We start from the raw sequence: 20,882 nt of genomic DNA on the forward strand, positions 1-20,882 counted from the left end.
TGATGCCTCTTCTGCGGAGTACAGACTGCTCCGGCAATCTCCAGCCTGGTTAGCAGACGCAGCTGACCCCCAAAAGCACAGGAACCACTGATTTACAACAGGAGACAGATAAAATCATCTGTTTATTCCCTGACCTTAAATTGTCTGTTAGCAAAGTGCAGACCACAAAATGGGTGGCCTCTTTCCTGGAGAAACTGTAAAACCCTACTTAAGTCCCTGCGCCAAAAAAGCAAACAAACAAACATGGCCCAGCATCAGGTTTCAAGGGTGCTTTGTCGTTCCCAAGTAAAGGGGGGCATCGGGAAGAAAATCCGTCAAGCTGATGAAAGCCAGTCACGACAACAAGTGGGGGGAGAACACAGCGATGTAATTAGGAATCTGAAATGTTTTAACAAAAGGCAAAAGCAATCAGCCAAAGGTAATTAAAATGGATTAAGCAAAGCAAAGCAGCGCGAACAAAATGCTGACAACCAGTGCAGCAAATAGGACAAAGGGGGATAGCTCGGTGATAGGCACATGCCAAATTTGTATATGAATATGACTTTGCGCTCCTACAAATTCTTGAGCCCAAAGCATTCTCCAAACAATGAACCCTCCCAGCTTCCCTGGGGAAGTAGGAATTATACACAATTTACAGGTGGGTAAACAAAGGTTGTGAGTGATTTGCCAAAGGCCACACAGCAAGGCAGAAAGAGTTAGAAGTGCTAAGGAGCGGGATTTCCAGTATCCTACTGTAATAAGTTAAAAAAGGTGCCAGCAGAAAGACTATTTTAGCTTTCCCTGTACATGGCATGGGCTCCTTTCTCCAAGGAGCAGTTTTTATTTTTAGCATCTTTGTTTCTCTTGCCAATGACAAACTTGGGTTTTATACTCGGATGTGGCCTGGCCAAAAACCACTTGCAAGAGACGACTCCCCATGTTTAGTGAGCGGGGTTTTGTAAACTGCCTTAGCCTACTGAGCTGTGGATTGTCTGCCTGGCAGTGCTCAGAGCCAGTAGAGTGGAGGCTTTGACGGTCAACAGTAGGCGATATATAGAACTGAAGAGTGGGCCATTTTCCTTGTCCCAGGGAAAAGCAAAAGCTGTCTTGTATCTGTATTTAAAAAATTAACTCATGCTGTCAGAAAATGAGTCAGGTTTCCGGTATACTGGCTAATACATTCACTCCAAGGGCTTAACTTCAGAAAATAAAAGAAGGGCTAAGACAAAAAGAACCCAGAGCTTTCTTTTTCCCATGGGACACTGCATAAGCCAGGCCTAAAGAGCTCTGGGTATGTCTACACTACCACCCTAGTTCGAACTAGGGTGGTAATGTAGGCAACCGGAGTTGCAAATGAAGCCCGGGATTTGAATTTCCCGGGCTTCATTTGCATAAAGCCGGGCGCCGCCATTTTTAAATGTCCGCTAGTGCGGACTCCATGCCGCGCGGCTACACGCGGCACGGACTAGGTAGTTCGGACTAGGCTTCCTAGTCCGAACTACCGTTACTCCTCGTTTCACATACCCTCTGTTTGCCAAGGTTCTTTGACTCCAGTTGCTTTTAGTTTAATATGTACAAGGGGCAGGAGCTCTGGATTATGGGCAGGAAGCAGTGTAGCAAGAGTCTCTCTCTTCTTTTAGAGCAGCTTAGTTCTGTTTTTAAAAGTCATTTGTTTAACCTGTTGTCATTTTCATTTTAACACACCTGCTGAAAGGCAGGGCTGGGCAATGTCTTTTGTAGCGAAGGGGAGATTAGAGGGCAATTAAAGGGAGACTCATACTTTGACTTCTCCAGAAGGCAACTGAAACACACCATCGATCACAGTGGGTGTAGACGAAGGTCCCGATCCTGCAGCTGAGCCGGCATGGGCAGACCCCCTCATGCAATGGAAAATCAGGGCTTCCATTTTCAGAAGGGGCCACTTGTCTGGTTGTCAAAGGGCCTGATTTTTAAGGGTGCCAAACACCCCCTTTTGAAGGGACTTTGCAGTGCTGGTGCTTTATCAGTCCCCAAGACAGCTCAGACTGGGGCAGAAAGAAAGAAGCAGAAAGAAGGCAGCAATCATCCAGGTTTTGACATTCATCATTAGAAATATATAGGAGGGATAAATCCTAGGGCTCTGTGGCTTATGCTGACTGCTAACTGCCTGCAGCTAGGAAGACGCTTCCTCTTTTATACCAGAGGGCGTATAGCGTGGCTTTTCTTGTGCCTTCATCTGAAGTAGCTGGTGTGGAATTTGTTTGGTCAGCCATAGGGGTTGGGGGGGATGTGCCTCAAGATGAGATCACACAACAGATAACTAATCACCAATAACTAGCGCATCCATACTATGGAGGGTGACTGAGAGCGAAGGAGTGACGGTGAAGAAACGGCAGCCGAGCGCCATGCAGAGCCAGAGGGGCATGGGGGAGGGGCAGTGAGGACGGTGGCTGACGATGCGCTCCGTTGACACACGACAGCGGCTCAGCCTCTCCAGCTGCGTGGGCGGCTGCACAAGGCTGCGTGCCTGGCTCGCCCAGCCCAGACACGAAGCAGACCGCCTACCGCACAAAGCAAGCGGTCACTATGGGACTGGCTGTGGTAGCTCGCTCCACTCCCCTTCCTCTCCCCTCCCTGCCGGAGCAGTCACCAGCCGCTCAAATTCCTCTTTCAGTTATTTTTCAAAGGACTAAGGCCACCTTGATTCATTACTCACCGCGTCTGCATCCAGGCTGGGAGGGTGGCAAGGCAGTCGAGCGAGGAACACAAAATAATTAATTCCCACTGTGTGCTAATAGGGGGCAGAGGCAGAAGCTACAGGGAGAGGAAGAATTTTGCTTACGGGGTAGATGTTTCACAAGCCCAAGGAGGGCTTCTCTCCACAAATCAGGATGTAAACCAGAGAAAACCCTGCCACTCCTGAAATAAAGGTGGAGAGAAAAAGCTAGGATAAATCAGTCCTGGAAATGTCATGTCTGCCTTGCAGGAGGTACCAGAAAGGTTTGCAACTCCCTGTATTAGGATTTTGGTTTTTTAAGTGGCAGTTTTCATTATACACCTTGTGTTACGTAGGGCTGTTAATTGAGCCTCCTGGCCCCTTACAGGCTGGGTCTGCGCTGAAAAGGGATTTGGTGAAAATGGCACCGCAAGTTTCCAGTGTTTGCCCCCAGGTGCAGAGATGTCGACAGCACATTCGTGCATTGCACAAGAACAGACTTTTTTTCTACCCACCGGCCTCGCAAACCCAGCCACCAGGGTTCAGTGTGCTGCAGGCCACTGTAGGCCCCCTTGGGGACTTGCGCAACCCCATTTACTTCACCGTCCTCAGCTACACTGATGAACCCTCTTGCCTCCAGCGGGCTTGCATGGGGAAAGCTGATTAGAACTTGGTAAACAAATCTGTGACTGATGCCCAAGACGACCGGCTAATCTGTGCTGCTCTGCAAGGCTCATCAGGGTGAAAAAACAGTAAATGCCAATATTGGTCACTAAAATCAGCACACTCAGTGCTGAATGCACACAGGGACTAGACCCTGTGCAAAAATGTGCCGTTTTTACATAGCCAGCGCTGTAAAAGGGTACTGTGGCTTTAAAAATCCAGGGCCTGACGCATTTGGGGGTATGTGACCTGTCCAGTGTCCCCTGTAAGCTGGGCACTGGTGCAATTCCACAGGAGATAGAGGGCCCCCAGCTAAATTTGTGTTTTTGCTGGTGGTGCACATGCATTGCCTCTGTGCACATAAAAATTATTCTGCACATGGATGGAAAAAAATCCACAAATGAATGGAAAAGATTAGTGGGAACATTGGACCTGACTCAAACAATGTGTTACCTCTTCATGGGACGAGGTTATTCCCATTGCCCTTCTACTCCACTGTTTGTCTGGCAGGCAGACTGGATTGGATTGCAACTAAACCGGTCATTGGACAGTAAACATAAATGAAATGGGGATGTGGCAATAGATGCTCTGCTAAGGAGCAGAATCTCCCTTCCTCAGCTGGTAAACAAACTGATGGGTTTCAAAGGCTTCTCCAACATGATCTTGGTAACTAATTGTCCATTCATTATCAGTGGGAATAGGTCAATGGAGGGATGATAGGAGTTACTATAGAGAACTTTCTGGGTGTCTGGCTGATGAGTCTTGCCCACATGCTCAGGGTTTAGCTGATCGCCATATTTGGGGTTGGGAAGGAATTTTCCTCCAGGGTAGATTGGCAGAAGCCCTGGAGGTTTTTCGCCTTCCTCTGTAGCATGGGGCACAGATCACAGCTGGAGGATTCTCTGCATCTTGGGGTCTTCAAAGTATTTGAAGGCTTCAATATCTGAGATATAAGTGAGAGGATTATTCTGGGAGGGGTGGGTGAGATTCTGTGGCCTGCACTGTGCAGGGGGTCAGACTAGATGATCATAATGGTCCCTTCTGACCTTAAAGTCTATGAGTCTATGATATATCCCTGGTCTGCTGCTTTTTTTCCTGTGTGCGCGTGCATGTGCGCACATGTGTGTGCACAAGTATACCTGACTGTGTGTGTACTCACTAAAATGTGATTTAGAACAGCTTCCTTAGGAAAGCTCCGAACAGGTGACTCATGTCCTGTATCTTGAATTGCCCTTTTGCACCGTCAACACGCTGATATGCTTTTATGGCTGGAATTTGGTCCTCACCTACTCAGCCGCGACACTGACACACACCCGTCTGATCCTGATTTGCTCTGGGTTTTATGGGAGGTCAACAAGCCCAAGGATATGGAGGCGGGGGGTGTGGAAGTCCACTCTGTACCATCCAAAGAGGGAACTGGACGTCTCGGGGGCTGGCGATAGGACAGAGCGCCCTGCCCGGCGGGAAGGTCACGAAGTCTGAGTTTGACCAAAGGTTCTTGCTATCTGATAAATGTTCAGCTGCCTGCAGGGAAGAGGTGGATGGTCTCAGTCCATTTCCCAAGGGACACATGTCTGTGTGCTGAGAAAGGTCACGTCAGCTGCTCAGAACTGTCTCCCTTATGGTCAGTCTCAACAGAGAGGCCAGGTCCAGAAGGAATCTTAGAGACTGAACTTTCATCCCTAGATTTGACCTTCTTCGGAGTAGGGTCTGAGGTGGGAAAGCTACTCTGCCTTTGCTACCTGTTCTGTATAGAAAGGGACAACTTTGTCTTGCAGGCCTGTCAATCTAGCCCCTCTCTCCAGAGCTCCAATGCACTTTAAACAGAAAAAAGAATGTGTTTGGAAACAAAGACATTTTCTGCCTTTAGATCCATGGCCTGGCAAACAGCTGGTGGCCTACAGGAAGCCTCATTAATGCTGCTGCTGTCAGGTTCGCTTCGTTGTTTTTAGTTTGACTTAATTGAGGAATACATGGGGGCAGGATGGGGGGAGGGGAGGGAAATACTTGTTTTTTAAGCATGTCATTTTCAAGAAGCAGGCAGTGGTGGTACTGGGGCAGAGATCAGGGCGGGGGAAGCACATTTACTGAACCCCGGAGAAGCCAGCTGGATTTTAATTGGAATAACATGCGCTTTTGAGAGAACAGCTCCAGTGGCAGGCTGTGATTCTTGAATTTATGGCATCTCCTGGGCTGGCTGGTTTAAAAAAAAAAAAAAAAAAAAGCAAACATTTAAACAAGCATGGCAATAAAGATAATCGGGAAGCTAGATTAGATAGAGAAAGAAAAAAAGATATATATTTTATATTTATCCTCAAACAAAAATCTCTGTTTACTTCAAGTTAAGGTTGCCCCAGTACTCGGCTATGGAAAGATGCCAGAGATGGTACCTTTCCTTCGCCCACTGCAGCAGTCAAACATCACCAAATGTGTTCTCAGACTCCTCACTTACCCACCAACAAGCACCCTTGCACTTTGGACACGGAATCAGCCAAACTGCATTGGTTAGAAGTCTGTCCACAGGAATCAAAAGCATAACCTTAACTCTGACCACAGCTCCTGACTTACAGGATCAGAGGTTAACACACAAGTCTCATCCGGTTCCAACGTCTGACAACCAGGACCAATTGCTTGAAAGGAAAGCATAAGAACTGTGCAAGCAGGGCTCAAAATGTGAGTGTGTAAATGTGCAAGAGAAAACACACACACCTTCATACAGTTGGCCAGGTTTTCACTTTGACACCCGTTTCAAATCAATATAAGTCCACTGACTCAGGGAGTTACACCAGTATAAAACTGGTGTCAACAGAATGAAGAATCAGGCCGTGTTTTGTGTGTGTACATCCGTTTTAATATCACTTATCAATGGGCGTGGTGTATTCCTTTGAGCATTGCTGGGCAGAGACAGGGCGGTGTTTGGCCACGTTTAATGTGCACACTCGTTTTCTAAAGCCGCTTTGTAAATAGCTTCAGCCAAGAAGGAAAAAAAAATAGGAAGGGGGGCGGGAAAGGAGGAAGAAAAAGGGCTTTGTTAATTTTAATAGGGTGTGTTATGTTCCTCCGTCATCTCGCAGATCTGCAACACTCGGCGATGACAACTCTGCTTTATGGAGACCTTGTCTCCACTGACCCCCCTGTCTAGTTAAAAGATCCCACTCTGCATAGCAGAGAATAACTTACATTGCACTTTTGGCAGGCGAGGGTAAATGCGGCTCTGTTTCCATCGCGGAAAAGCCTCGGGGCGCATATTTTTGTAATTAGGCTTTTATGCTCAGCAGTTTTTGCAGCTGTGATGACACTTGGGTGTCGCCCCCTGGTTTCTCACGCTCTCCCTGCCAAATTGTGCAGCCGGCTGGTCAGCAGCCAAGGGCTGAGGTCGCTGCGTCAGCCCCCGCGCCTTGTGTACACACTGAAGAGAAGGTGCATTGCTAACGCTCCGGCTCATGGAAGTCAGCCATGGTTCCTTGTCAAGGTCATCACTCATGCCTTAGCTCACTCGACTCAATCTGACAGTGGGGGAATACATTAGAGACCCCACGCTCAGGGCTGTGTTGCGGCTGCTGTCTCTCTCTCCAGCTTTCCGGAGGCATGCTACCATTTATTTCTTCCCTTTCCCCTCGTGGCAAGGGAGCATCTCCTCCCTTTCCACCCACATTCGTGATTTAAGGCAGGTTTTATCAGCCCCTCGGGACATATCACCCCTCCCCCCCACCACACAGAAGGGAAGGAGGAGGACGAGACGGGACTGCTTGGAATGTTTCCCGTCTCCAAGGTGGGGCAAAGGTTCCCTCCCCTCCTTTGATTCCACCCCACTCGGGAAATGGAAGCCACACGTTGGACATTGACGTGTGCTGGGCCTGTGGTCCGCCTACTTATTCCTGCCCGTGCGCTTTCTCCCCCTCAGCGGCAGGCCCGGAAACCTCCCTCCAGCTGCAGCTTATTAAAGTCGGAATGTCTCTCCGGGATCAGACGAGAGCCAGAAGGATCATTAATAACAACTAACTATGCAGCCTTGCGTGCCAACCCAGCCTGAAATGGCAGCGCTGTCACACACAGGGAAAAAACCCCCACCACGGCCACAATTTTATGGCCTCACTCTTACCTTCCTGTTGCAATTCCTTCTGACACACCCATATAAAACCCGAGATAACGGAATGGAGGACAGGTTCCCTCCTTCTCTGGGCATAAAAGGAATCCCTCCTGCCCTTTGAAGGAATAATACATGTGTTCCAAGTCTTAAACTTCACTGTGATGCAGCAAGGATAAAAATACAGTAGGAAACTGACCCTTCTGCTCACAAGAGGGATATTTATCAAACCAGACTCCTAGAGTCATTGGAATGTCAGGCTACAAGGGACCTCAGAGGTGATCTAGTCCAGCCCTCTGCACTGAGGCAGGATTAAATATAGTGCATTTAGAAATGATGGCAGCTCAAATTCAGCTGGGTGAATCATTTCCTAAGACGCAGTGTGGTCTAGTGGATAGTTGAGCTAGGTGAATTTTTTCGACCCAACTTTTTTTTTTTCAGTGAAAAATTGCAGATTCGGACAAAAACAGTTGATGAATTTGTGTCAATTTCACTGAACTGTTTTGGCAGAAGGGCAGGGAAACCAACCAACCAACCCCCCACAAACAAATTCTGGAAAAAAAAAAATCAAAGTGTTCCTTATGGTCGCTTTAAAAGTAAATGGTTTTGATTTTTTTTATTCAAAATGACTTTGTTTAGAAATTTTCTTTAATTTGAATGACATTTGAAAAACACATTACAATGCTTGAAATAAAAATGAAACATTTTAGTAGAGCCAAAGCAATTTGCTGAAAATTAAAAAAAAAAGTAATTTTTGGTTCAACCAAAAACCTGTTTTTTCTAGAATTGCCAGTGGAAAGAAATCCATTATTCACTCACCTCTGGTTTAATTCCTAGTTCTGCTACTCAGCTGCTGTGTAACCTTGGGCCTCAGTTTTCCTTTCCACCTGTCTGTCTAGAGAGTTCTTAGGGGTAAGGATAATTTTTCATGATGTGCACAATGTTCACAATGGGGCCTAGATCTCAGGGCCCTACCAGATACATGAATTATTATTGGGGATAAAGCATCCAATTAATTTAGTCCTTTTCTCTTCTTCTGGACATTTAGGAAGAGATCCCGATTTCTATGAATGCATATATTGGGCCAAATTCAGACCTGTTTGAAGTCAGACACAACTCTGTTCGAGTCACACCAGTCCTGAATTTGGGCCTTTACACATAAACGTCCATCAAATTGTTTATACAATTGCTGCACAGCTTATGAATTGCTGACTTACTCAGTTTGACTATTTTCCATTCATTAGCAATGGTGTGTGGTCAACCACCTCAATCACATGGTATTATTTCTGCTCCCTGATTGGATATCTGAAGCTTTTAAAAAAGAAGAGATTAACCAATAGTGAACACGGCACTTTCAGGTACAAGGGTGTGGCTAAGTCATCAGCTGTGAAACATTTGCAATTTATGAGATTTTTTTTTACAAGTAAACCAGGTTATGCAATACCCAGAAAGAGAGCCTGCCATGCTTACTTGTGAATACATGCATGGAGCACTTTTTGTATCATTTCACTAGCTCCAAGTGGATGGCTCTCCAAGAACTGAGTTTGGGGTCCTTAGCCCAGTTCCTCACAGGTGTTACAGTTTGGCATAGCATCACCACAACAAGTGCCGTTCATTAACACCCCTCGCGGTAGCAGGCTGCAGCAATGGAGGACAAGAATTAAAGGAGTCATGGAGTCTGAACAACCCTCTCCCCCAAGCTGCAATTTGAGCCATGTGGCATAGGCATGGGAACTAGGGGTGCGGGTGGGGAGGGTGCTGCAGCATGTCTGGGGACCCAGCTGCTGCCCCGCGCTTCAGGGGTGCTGCTGCTGGCTCCACACCCAGGGTTCCAGCTGCTGCCCTGTGGGCCTAAGGCTCTGTTGCTGGCTTCAGTCCTGGGGTCCCAGCTGCTGAACCTGAATGCTGGGGGTGCTCTGCTTTGGTCCTGTGTGCTGGGGGCTCTGCTGCTACCTTGTGCCCTGGGTCCCATGTACTGGCCCTGCATGCCAGGGGCGGGGGGCAGGACAGAGGTAAGGGGGTGTCAGCATCCCCATTCTTAAAATGGTTTCCATGCCACTATCAATGAATTATCCCAGCCATCCCTCTGCTGCAGCTGTTCCATAGATAAATAGAAGGTACCGGTTTCTGCAGGACGTTTATTCTGGTTTCTTTCATGTTATGCCAACCACAGGCATTCAAAAACCAGGAGTTTGGCTTAAAAATCGCAAGCTATTAAAATTTTTTTTCCCTTTGCTTTGTGGTATTTCACCCCTCAGGGAGCACTCATTTCTTGTTCTCAGACTTTTCTCTGCAGCCAGGGCAGCTAGACATGTGCTATTTGTTTTCAATGAAAGCAGAGATCGTCATGAGATTCACTTGACTCCAGGAGCTAGGGGCGGAAGCAAGATATCAGCCCTCTCACAAGACTTGTGGTAGCTCTTCAGGAGTTGGCCGTGGTGCTCACATGAATGTTCAAGTCATGGAAAATAGAAAGCACTGTCTCTGGCAGGTGTTTCTAGAGGGTGCTTACATACCATCTGCCTTGTGTAAAAAAAACCACTCCTTGTATTATTTCCCTAGACTCAGGCACAGACATTCTCCACCTTCGCCTGCTCTTAGTTTCTGGGTTCCCCCAGCATGGCAGGGGTGGCAGCACTGGAGCAGCCAGAATTATTCTGCCCTTCCCCTCTGCCCTGGCACTGCAGGACAGGCAACAGCTGGCAACTGGGGAAGGCCTTCCCACAGAAATGGGGCAGATTCAAACCCTTCTTTCAGTTTCAGTTGTAGACCACAACTCAGATCACGTATTTTCATCTTGTGAGCAAATACACATTTTCTTCTTGACACAAGTCACTCTCCCTAGACACCACTGAAGGAGACATTAACAAGTCAATCCACGTCACCCCTCTAGGCTGTAAAGGGAAGTAATTCATCTCTTATTTCTCAGATCGGGAAACTGAGGCACGGAGAGGCGAGGCGACAGGGAGTCACATGGCAGAGCGGGGAATAGACTCCAGAACATCTAATTCCCAATCCTGATATGTATGGTTTATCAAGGGGGTTAAAAATGCACATCTGAGCATCTTGAAGCATGTCCCCCATGCTCACGCAAGTTTCATCCTACCTGGAGGGTATTTTTTTAACACCATGTACTTAGGAAGTTTGCACAAGTTGAAATCCTTGCCATGTAAATATCAGCAAACAAACCAATCATCACAACAGTGAGCTTTTGTTTGGAGACATTTTACAGGAATGTAGTCACCTGGTCTTTCTGTCTATCAGGGCGGTACCATATTACAGAAGGAGCATCATCATGAGATGCCATTTCTAGTGATTTTGTTAAATGGAGTGAAATGCCTGTACACACATATTTAGACATGGCTATCAAATATCAATGTTCAAAAACAATTTGTACAGGTGTGCAGAATTTTTGCTGAAGAACGTAGTGTAAGTATTGAATAAAAGGTAACCAAATACTTGAGCATCTATCCGTCTTCTGTTTTGCTGGGCACGTAATTGATGGGCTAATTTTCCTGGAACCACACCCCTACAGTTGGCCTGTTTTTCTTTTTCCAGTGAGCGGTTACGAATAGCGGTGCAGCCACAAGCAGGCGAGAGATTAATTCTTCGTTTCCTCTTGGGTGACCATTTCTACGAGAAGGCCTCAAGTTTCATCCAAGAGTGTTTTTCCACTGTGAAATAGCACAACACCAGAGAAAAATAATTAGCAGAAGGAGAGAGACATGTCAAGGTGGTGGCCGAGGGTTTTCCACTGGAGATTAGAAATAAAACGACAAGACAGGAATATATTGTCCCAAACAGAAAGGATCTCACTCGCAAAGGATCTAACTTGAACAAAAGCGATATTGTGTGTAGGGACAGAGGAGAGCCTGTGCTAGTCAAAAGGAAGGAGCAGAGACGGGGAAGGATGGTTTAGTTCAGTGAAGGGCAACCGAGGCTAGCGAGTGGGATGCATGAACGATCCATCTCAGAGGGCCGCAAGACTGTCGTAACCAAGATGATCTCCAGGGAGGGCAGTTTTGCTCCCTGCACTTGCGTACCGAGAATTTACTGGCGGTGCCGATGGACCTGTAGCTGCGCTTTGATTGGAGGCTGAGGGAGCGCACGGCTCTCACAGTCAATGTGTGCAATCAGCACCCACCTCACTTCACATCCCCTGGCTTTATGTGCATGTCCCTTTAGTAACACCAGTAGGGAAAAAAAACCTATGTGGATGGAAACCAGCAGAATCCAGCAACCCTGCACACAGGAAACAGAAAACAAAATATCTGGCCAGCCACACACAGAACCTCAACGAGTTGCATGCGGCCCTCAGGCCGCAGGTTTCCCACCACTGGTCTAGTGGGGGCTAATCTAGGACTCAGGTGATGTATGTTTGATTTTCTTCCAGTGTGACGTTGAGCATCCACCCGTGCCTCAGTTTCCCTATCTGGTACTAACCTCCTTTGTAAAGTGCTTGGAGATTTACCTCTCTGGGGTCTTGTGAGTCATTACAAATGGGGAGATGCTCAGATACTACAGCGATTGGGGCCAGATATCCATAACAGTGGCCTGTTTTCCAGAAGGTGGTGCTTAACACTTTCTGAAAACCAGGTTGCATTCAGGCCCAGTGACGGGGGGTGGGAGGAAAAGGGGGTAGTTGCCTTGGGGCATAGTGATTCTAAGGGGCCCAGGTTTATGACCACCATCACTGCTACTATGGCAGTGGCGGTGGCTGGAGCTCCGGGGCCTTTAAATCGCCGCCAGATGCCATACTGTGCACTCTGTGCCGCTGTAAGGGCTGGGGAGCATGCTGCACTCTGGGCGGAGCTGTGGGCTGGCTGCCCCAGCCCCGCCTCTTTCCCCCGTGGCCCCACCCCTTCTGGACGCATGGAGCCATTCCCTCTTCCCCCTTGCACAGGAGCAGGCTGTCAGCTCCTCTGGTTGCATTATGCCTTTTACTCTAGGGCTCCAGAAAGCAGTACTTGCTTTGCAAATCTTCTCCAACACAGGCACATTTTTATAATCTCACGGGGGTCCCTTGCATATTCATCATCAGAGATTTGCATTGAACGTAAACAGGTGGATGGGAAGCACGGTGGCAGCTCAGTTTCCCTCTTTTAGGAAAAGAGACATCACCCTCTCCGGGATGGAAATGACTCGACGTTGCTCGTTATAAGATCATTAGTGTCTTTGCTGTCTTAAAATCCTGACACGTCGAACAGCTAAAAATGAACCTGCCGCTCAGGCACTCCCCAACTGATTATGTCAAATTAAGTTGCAAATAAATTCTGGAAAGGAAAAAAAAAGGTGTGGAGGGGGGGGCGGGGGAGAGAAGAGATTTCAGGGAAGCCCACATAATTGGCTTGAGTCTTTTGACCCTGTCTGTTATCAACGATCTAGAACTGCTTCATTACCTGGTTCCTCGTGCATCTGAAGTGTCATGCCTCTCCAGGAACAAACCTTGGGAGGCATTTAAAATCAGACAAGTGTAAAAAATCTGCAAACTCCTGCAGATAAAATCCCTGGAGGATTCGGGTCCCTGGGCCACTCTGAGGCCTTGTATTTGGCCTTTTCATTCAGTGCAAAAACTGCAACTTGCCTCTGACCTTTGAGAAGGCTTATTCAGAGTGCATTGGAGGTTAAAGAAATCACACAATCTGCTTGTTGCTGGTGGGGGGGAGGGGGTTTTGCACGCGCGCGCAAGTGAAGCCAATTCAAGGAGATACCTTGTGATTTGTCCCTTTATGCAAAGAATATTTAGCAGCTGTGGTTTCTGTGAAACTCTTGTTTCCCATTGATTTGGCCAGGGGCTGCATTTTTGGTTGGATGTGGGAGGTTAAAACAGATCAAGAACCTCTGAGGCTTTGACACAGCCAATGCTTCCTCTAATCTCTTCCATTTATGTCTGGATTTTTTTTCCCATCCACGTGTGGAATATTTTTATGTGCTGAGGCAGGTGCGAATGTGCACCACCAGGAGAATCACAAAACCTAGCAGTGGGTGCCAGGGGCAGCCCGTGGTTATAGGTGGACTCGACCGCCGCCTAGGGCACCGCCGCCTGGGGCGCCCGATGATGACATCTATCCACTGATGGCCCTGCAGGCGGGGGCGCCAATCGTGCGTTCTGCCTGGGGCGCCAGCTGCCACAGTCGGCCTCAGGCTGCTCCTGATGGGCGCTCTGCTAATCTGCTGAGTGGCTTTGGAATCTTTTCTGAGTGGCCCACAAGCTCTCAGCTTACAGGGAACCCTGGACACAGCCCTTGTCGAACATGCTCTCGGGGCTTGATTCTTGTTGGATGTGGGCACTGCTGTTAAGTTAGGCTTCCGCTCCCACTGAAGCCAATGGAGATGAAGCTATTGTGATGTCCGGACGGAGCCCTCCACATCCTGCTCCAGACATAGCTCCTAGAAAGGGCTGGAGAAATGATGCTGGAGACTGCACAAGCCTGTTGGCCACCTTGAGAAAGAAGATGAAGAGGATGGAGGGAGATGGAATCCTCTTTTTGCCCTTCCCTGAGGTGGTTGCACCTATGACAAGAGGAAGCTTAAATTCATGCAGCATCCTGAGCACTTGTCCCCTCCCCAAACTGTTCAGTGTGCAAGATGGAAATGTCATACACCTCAAGACCTCATGACTGGCTGCTGGGGGCCAGGAGGAGTTGCAGAGAGGAGTCGTATGGAGTTTCTGTTGGAGTCTGTAAGCGAACTACAAAAAGAGAGTAGTCCCATGGCACCTTAGACTAGAGTCTAAAAAAAAGTAAGTACTGTAGTATCATGAGCTTTCATGGACAAAACTCATTTCCGTAGACCATCTGATTCACGTACAAGAGAACTGCAACAAGACAGAGATGTCCAAAGTGCATGCCTCTTCTCACCTCAGTCCACCATTGCCAGGCTACTCTCTCTGTATTTAGGAGAAATAACCTTCAGACTGGGATGTTTTCATTGACCTGATGAATGTGTGTGTTTACAGGGGGAAGGTGTTAGAGTTCATAATAGAACAAGAGCCAGAGATTCCTTTTTAAAGTTCTTTTATTAAAATGGTCTCCATGCCAAGTAACTTTCCAGGTACTATGTGGAGATATACCTATCTCATAGAGCTGGAAGGGACCTTGAGAGGTCATCAAGTCCAGTCCCCTGCCTTCACAGAAGGACCAAGTACCATCCCTGATGGATTTGCCCTAGATCCCTAAAATAGTCCCCTGCAGGACTGACCTCACAACCCTGGGTTTAGCAGACCAGTGCTCAAACCAAAGAGCTATCCCCAGACACTGACCCCTTCCTGAAGGCAAGGACATGAGTCTTGGCCTTAGTGCAATCAAGTCCTCTACACTCAGGCTAAATGGCATCTCATCTATTTAAATGGCACATTGAATGTGATTTGCACCATCCAGGCCGATTCACAGCAGTTAACTGGGGAAGCCTGGCATTTGTCAGAACAATTTTTGCTCACTTCAGAGTGCTAACCTGCTCTGTTGTGGTGCTAAACAAGTTCCTAACATTTTTGGAAATGGATTGCAAATGCAAGCCTGCCTAGCACTACCTACCATTGCTGTTAGGAAGTAATAGCAAATAAACCTAGCTTTTATATAGCAAGTCACAAAAGAGGGTCAGTATTATTATTATCCCTACTCTGCATATGGGAAAACTGTCCCAAAGGGGAGACGCACTTGACCAAGGTCACTGGCAAATGTAGGAATTTAACTCAGGTCGCCTGAGTCCCACCTTACTGTTATTTTTTCTTTTTAAAGACAGTTGCTTGCATTTGCAGGGTGTCTCTTCGCTTTGTTTGCTGGGGTTCCAGCTGAATGTATCTTAGCAGCGATGGGCAGCCTAGGCTAGTGAGTAGGCCACACGAGTGGCTCTCCATGTCTGTGGGCTGCAAGATTGTAACCAGGACGATCTCCCAGGAGAGGGCACTTTTGCTCGCTGTGCGTGCGTACTAGAATTCGCGGGAGGTGCCGATTGAACCGGAGCCGCGCTTTGATTGGAAGCTGAGGGAGCGCACGGCTCTCACAGTCAATGTGCACGATCAGCACCCACCTCACTTCACGTGCCCTGGCTTTATGTGCATGTCCCTTTAGTCATACCAGTAGGAAAAAACCTACTTGCATGGAAACCAGCAGAATCTGGCAACCCTGCACATGGGAAACAGAAAACAATGGTCTTCTGAAGAAGTGGGCTGTGCCCATGAAAGCTCATGATACCAGCTACATGTTTTGTTAGTCTATAAAGTGCTGCCAGACCTTTTGTTGTTTTTTAAGTTTATAGAAAACAAAATGTATCGTGGGACACAGATAGAACCCCAATGGTCTGCGGGATGCCCACCACTGATCTTAGGTAATTATGTATTGGAATACATTTACCCCAAGGAGATGATGGAAATGTTTAGAATTAGATGGGACAGAGCCCTGGAGAAAATATATTAGAAACAAATCCAGCATTAAATGGAACGATGGAGCTCATAAGTGATCTTGTCAGGATTCCTCCATCTCTATCCGCTCTGTTCTGTGTACCAGCCTTCAGTGACCTGACGAAAAGAGGGTCGAAAGCTCGTCTCTTGGGAACAGAAGTTGGTCCAGTAAAAGATACAACTTCACCCACCTTGTCTCTCTAATATCAGCCCTTAGCAGCAGCATTGCCATCTCTAAGTATTCAAAAGTCATGAGTCTCTAAATGTCGGGAGACTAGCTTAAAAAATTTTTTTTTTTAAATCTCATTTTTAACAATAATGCATTTGGGATTCTTTGGATTGGCCTTTACGCTGTTTAGCCTTTAGGGTTCACTCGGGTCATGTCTTCAAGCTTTTCTCTGAAAGCAAAAGGACTAGAGATTTTATTTAAATGAAAGCTGAAATTCTCACATATCTGCATTGCTCCAGGAGTTGGGACTTTAGGGAGAACATCAAATAGCACAGGGCTCATGAAAAAAATCGGGGAAGCTGGACTGTCAACATTACATTACATGAAGTTTATAGATGGCATGAGTGAATATGGAAGATTTTGAGGGCAAGGCATGGGTGGTGGGTGAAGGTATGGGTTGCCTTCTCCAGCTGGGGAAGGCAAGCGTCAGCCCCGCCCCTTCCACCGGAGGCCCCGCCTCTTCAGCAACCTTCCCCCTATTTCCTGTGGAGCCAAGCCCTGCCCATCCCCACCCCTATCCTTCCTGGCCACCTGGAGAACTGGGGCTACCATGCAGTGGTCCCAGCCTTCCCCGGCAGCTATGGGAAGGCCTTGCCTACATTACCCCCCACCAGGAGCAAATAGAAGTTAAAAATCCAAGCAAAATTCAGTCGTTTTTGCAGACTCTTGTACCACCATTTGTGCTTGGGGCTGTGCAAGCAAGAAAATCAGGCCCATCCCCACTGTAAAGATCTCACAGCCTGGTCTAAGGGCCTGACTCAATGCAGGCTGAAGTCAGTCAAAAAACAAAGACTCGCCCTGAATGGAATGAGCACAGGGTGAAGGCCTCATGCCTGCACAGTAGGTTGACACAGGAGAGGAAGTGGCTGTTCCCTTCGCGGTCCAGCAGGGCCACATGATAGAATTTTCTTAAGGCATCATCAGCCGTGCCCAGGGCTGTGGAGTTACCCACAAAGCAGCAGAGACGCGACATGGAGGCCTAAGCTGTTCCCGGGCAGAGGTGCGGCTGATAGGGTTGCCAGACACTTTCACAAAAAATACCGAACGGGCGGGGAAAAAATTGGTTGAGCACAACAACAACAACAACAACAAAACCAGGGGACCAAAGTTGTTGAGCAAAAACAACCGGACACTTGGCAACCCTAGCGGCTGAACACAGGGCAGAGCCAGGAGTGCCTGAGAGCGAATCTTGCTTCCGATACCAATTCCAGCTGAGATCTTGGGAAGGGCTTCACTTTCTGGCATCGTGCCTCAGTTTCTTCATCTATGCCACGGACATGATAATTACTGCCTTACCTCCGGGGGCATCATGCTGATTGACTGGTTCAAACGGCTTTGAAGATTAAAAGAGCTGGGCGCCCTTATTATACAAGGCCAGATTCACTATTGATTTGACATTAGAAACTCTTTGCCTGTCGCACGTTCAGTAGCAGCCCCTGGGCTAGTTTAAAGTGATGCATGGAAAGCATCCCCCGTGAAGATTTATAGCCGTCAGACTGACCTGTTCACTAATGCTCTTTTGTTTAATTTTTTTTTTTAAAAAAGGTGAAATGTGACAAGGTTTCAAAGGGTCAGCACAGCAGGGGAGCTAGTCAGAGAGGGAGGAGGGAGGATGCAGGGCAGAGGCCACGGCTATCCATATAGTATAAGAATAAAAAGAAAGTAACAAGACTTTAGCTCATCCTGCCCTGCCCTGATGGTTTATAACACAAGCCCAAGGAGGTAAGTGTCACCCACTCCAGCCAGGGTTCTGGTCCCAGCTCTGCCAGCAACTCACTGCATGTGCTCGGGCAGGTTGTTTCACCGCTCCGTGCCTCAGTTTACCTCCTTCTCAAAAGGCTAAAATCATGCACGGCTGTAAAGTATTGGGGGGGGGGGGTAAATAGTCTCAGTCCCAACTGGAGATTGTGAACCACTTATAGCTGGATACTGCACAGATAGGTGGCAGGGGACCATTCCTACCTAGATCTGTTTCCCTAAGAAATTCTGAAAAGGACCCTCATGTGCATCATTACTGCACCAAGGGAGTGAGATGCAGGGGAGCAGCTAAATGTGTTTCTTCTGCAGCTCAGTTTCAAGGAAAACTTGCCCTTTCACAGTTGTTTAAGCGAAATGTCAGTGAATGCTAAATGCCTGCAGCCACATATGCTCTACACAAGAGAGACTCCATAAATCAGGGAGCAGTTAGTGGGAAAAAATCAGGTTCCAAGGAGGAAAACAGTGGGATATGGGGTTGGTTTTTTTTGTTTTTTTTCAAGCTGGAGTTGCAGTGTTTCAGTTTGTTATGTGGCCCAGCAGTGAAGGAATTCATCACAGTGTCACCACCTCCTCCTTTTTTTTTCATCCAGAAGGGGAGTGTGGTGGTGGGGGGAACAAAGCAAGAGCCATGCAATCAACTTTGTGTAAAATTGGCGCTGTGTCCCGCTCACAATGTGGGACAAAGGCTGAGGGGCTGGTGGCTCAGCTGGGAGTGAAGGCAGCACAGCTGTGACCAATGCCAACACAGCTCCCGTCAATATGGAGTGACCCTGTCTCCCTTGAAACTTGCTTCTAGCCGCATCTCCCATAATTCTCACCAAAAAAGGGGAACAAACAAAACCTTTGTCAGCACTTCCAAGGCTTGTTCCCTGAAATCTTAAATATTTCATTAGACTCTTCTCTTTCTCCACCTGATCTGGGCTTAAAAAGCAAGCGTGGAGGCTAAACCTCTGGGTCAACAAACGATTAAAAGAAAGGCTTAAAAGAGACGGGGAAAAAGGAGGGTGAGCCAGGGTTCAATCTGCAACAATACTAAGGAAAGGAAAGGAAAGGAAAGGAAAGGAAGACAAGATGCCCCCTACTTCATTAACACACAGGGCAGGTAGAGTTTATTTCTTAAACCTATTTACTTAGACAGGCCTAGATTTAAGCAGTGTAGCCACTCAGGCATGTAAGGAATAGAAGCTGCTCTGTTAGGGCATGAGGCTGCAGTCACAGCAGTAGGTGTGCAGAAATGATCCCAAATATTCTCCATCCAGGTGTGGATTTTTTCCCCATGCATGTGTGGACTAAATTTTGTTATATGCACCAATACATGTGGGAATGTGCACCACCAGTAGAAAGAAAACCCAGCTGGGGGCACTCTGCTAATCAGTGGGGCAGCATTGGAATCTCTCCTAAGCAGCCGCACAAGTGCACAGCTTTACAGGGAGCACTGATTGGACCCTTAAAGTGCCATGATGAACAAATGCAAGGAATTGGCCAAATTTCTAGTTACAAGGCCAGAAGAGATCACTGTGATCATCTAGTCTGACCTCCACATGACACCAGCCATAAGACTTCCCTGAATGAGTTCTTGTTTGAATTAGAGCATATCTTTCCCCAAAAAAAACCCTCCAATCTTGAATTAAAAATTGCTGGTGACGGAGGAGCTACCACCTCCCCTGTAAGACGTTCCGACTGTGCATTACCCTCACAGTTGAAAAACGGTGTTGTGTTTTTGTCTCATTTTGTCTAGCTATACCTTGCTATACTTCTGGCCCTTGGATCTTGTTAGAGCTTTGCTGGCTAGGCTGAAGATCCCTGCCATGTCAGTACTTCTACACACTGTGATCTGGTCACCCCTTGACCTTATCTTGGTTAGGCTCAACACCGTCACACGTTTGCATGGAACTTACTCCTTTTGACACAGAGTGGAAATCAGAGCATCCCAAGAACAGGCTGCAAACCCATTATGGACAGTCCTGGCTAGCCCAGGTTCAGCGGGAGACCAATTCATGACCACCAGTGGGTGCAAGATCTAGCCAGAATCCCTGCTCCAAAAGCTTTGGGCCTGATTCAAAGCCCCTTGAAGTCAGTGGAGCTATTCTCATTGCCACCACATATTTAGTTCCTTTACTTCCCTGTCGTTTGGATCAAGGCCTTGCAATCTAAGTGAACCATCCAATACTCTGTGCTGATTAGGCCTCAGTTGGAGTATTGTGTCCAGTTCTGGGCATCACATTTCAAGAAAGATGTGGAGAAATTAGAAAAGGTCCAGAGAAGAGCAACAAGAATGATTAAAGGTCTAGACTACACGAAGACTGAAAGAATTGAGCTTGTTTAGTTTGGAAAGGAGAAGACAGAGGGGACATGATAGTGGTTTTCAGGTATCTAAAAGGGTGTCCTTAGCCTCTGAGGATAGGACAAGAAGCAATGGGCTTAAACTGCAGCAAGGAAGATTTAGGTTGGATATTAAGAAAAACTTCCTGTCAGGGTGGTTAAACACTGGAAGTTACTTAGGGAGGTTGTGGAATCTCCATCTCCGGAGATATTTAAGAGCAGGTTAGATAAACATCTATCAGGGATGGTCTAGATGGTACTGGATCCTGCCATGAGGGCAGGGGGCTGGACTCAATGACCTCTTGAGGTCCTTTTCAATTCTAGTGTTCTATGATTCTATGACAATCACAGAATCATAGGACTAGAGGGGACCTTGAGAGGTCATCAAGTCCAGTCCCCTGCCCTCATGGCAGGGCCAACCACCATCTAGACCATCCCTGACAGGTGTCTGTCTAACCTGCTCTTAAAAGCTTTAGAGGGGTGGCCGAGTTAGTCTGTAACTAGAAAAACTTTAACAAAAAGTCTTGAAACACCTTAGAAATTAACAAAATATGTGGATGGTATCATGAGCTTGTGCCCACAAAAGCTCATGATACCATCTTCATATTTTATTAGTCTCTAGAATTATAGAATCAGAGCACTGGAAGAGACCTCAGGAGGTCATCAAGTCCAGCCCCCTGCTGAAGGCAGGACCAATCCCAACTAAATCAACACAGCCAGGGCCCTGACAAGCCAAGACTTAAAGACCTCC

General features: G+C 47.4%; 1 long non-coding RNA gene across 2 annotated transcripts in view; it reads right to left on the reverse strand.

Annotated features, from left to right (window-relative positions):
* Positions 1–7,571, reverse strand: part of LOC102463651 (uncharacterized) — a 46,650-nt gene extending 39,079 nt beyond the window's left edge. Inside the window, exon 1 of one of the 2 annotated variants that reach the window (XR_012897322.1) lies at positions 7,440–7,571. This is a non-coding gene — a long non-coding RNA (uncharacterized LOC102463651). Of the gene's footprint in view, positions 1–2,674; positions 2,927–7,439 lie in introns of those variants that run through there. The other variant, XR_012897323.1, reaches the window with a different exon arrangement.
* Positions 7,572–20,882: the final 13,311 nt, after the last annotated feature.

Source organism: Pelodiscus sinensis, chromosome 23 (genome assembly GCF_049634645.1).
Source record: "Pelodiscus sinensis isolate JC-2024 chromosome 23, ASM4963464v1, whole genome shotgun sequence".
Lineage (NCBI taxonomy): Eukaryota > Metazoa > Chordata > Testudines > Trionychidae > Pelodiscus > Pelodiscus sinensis.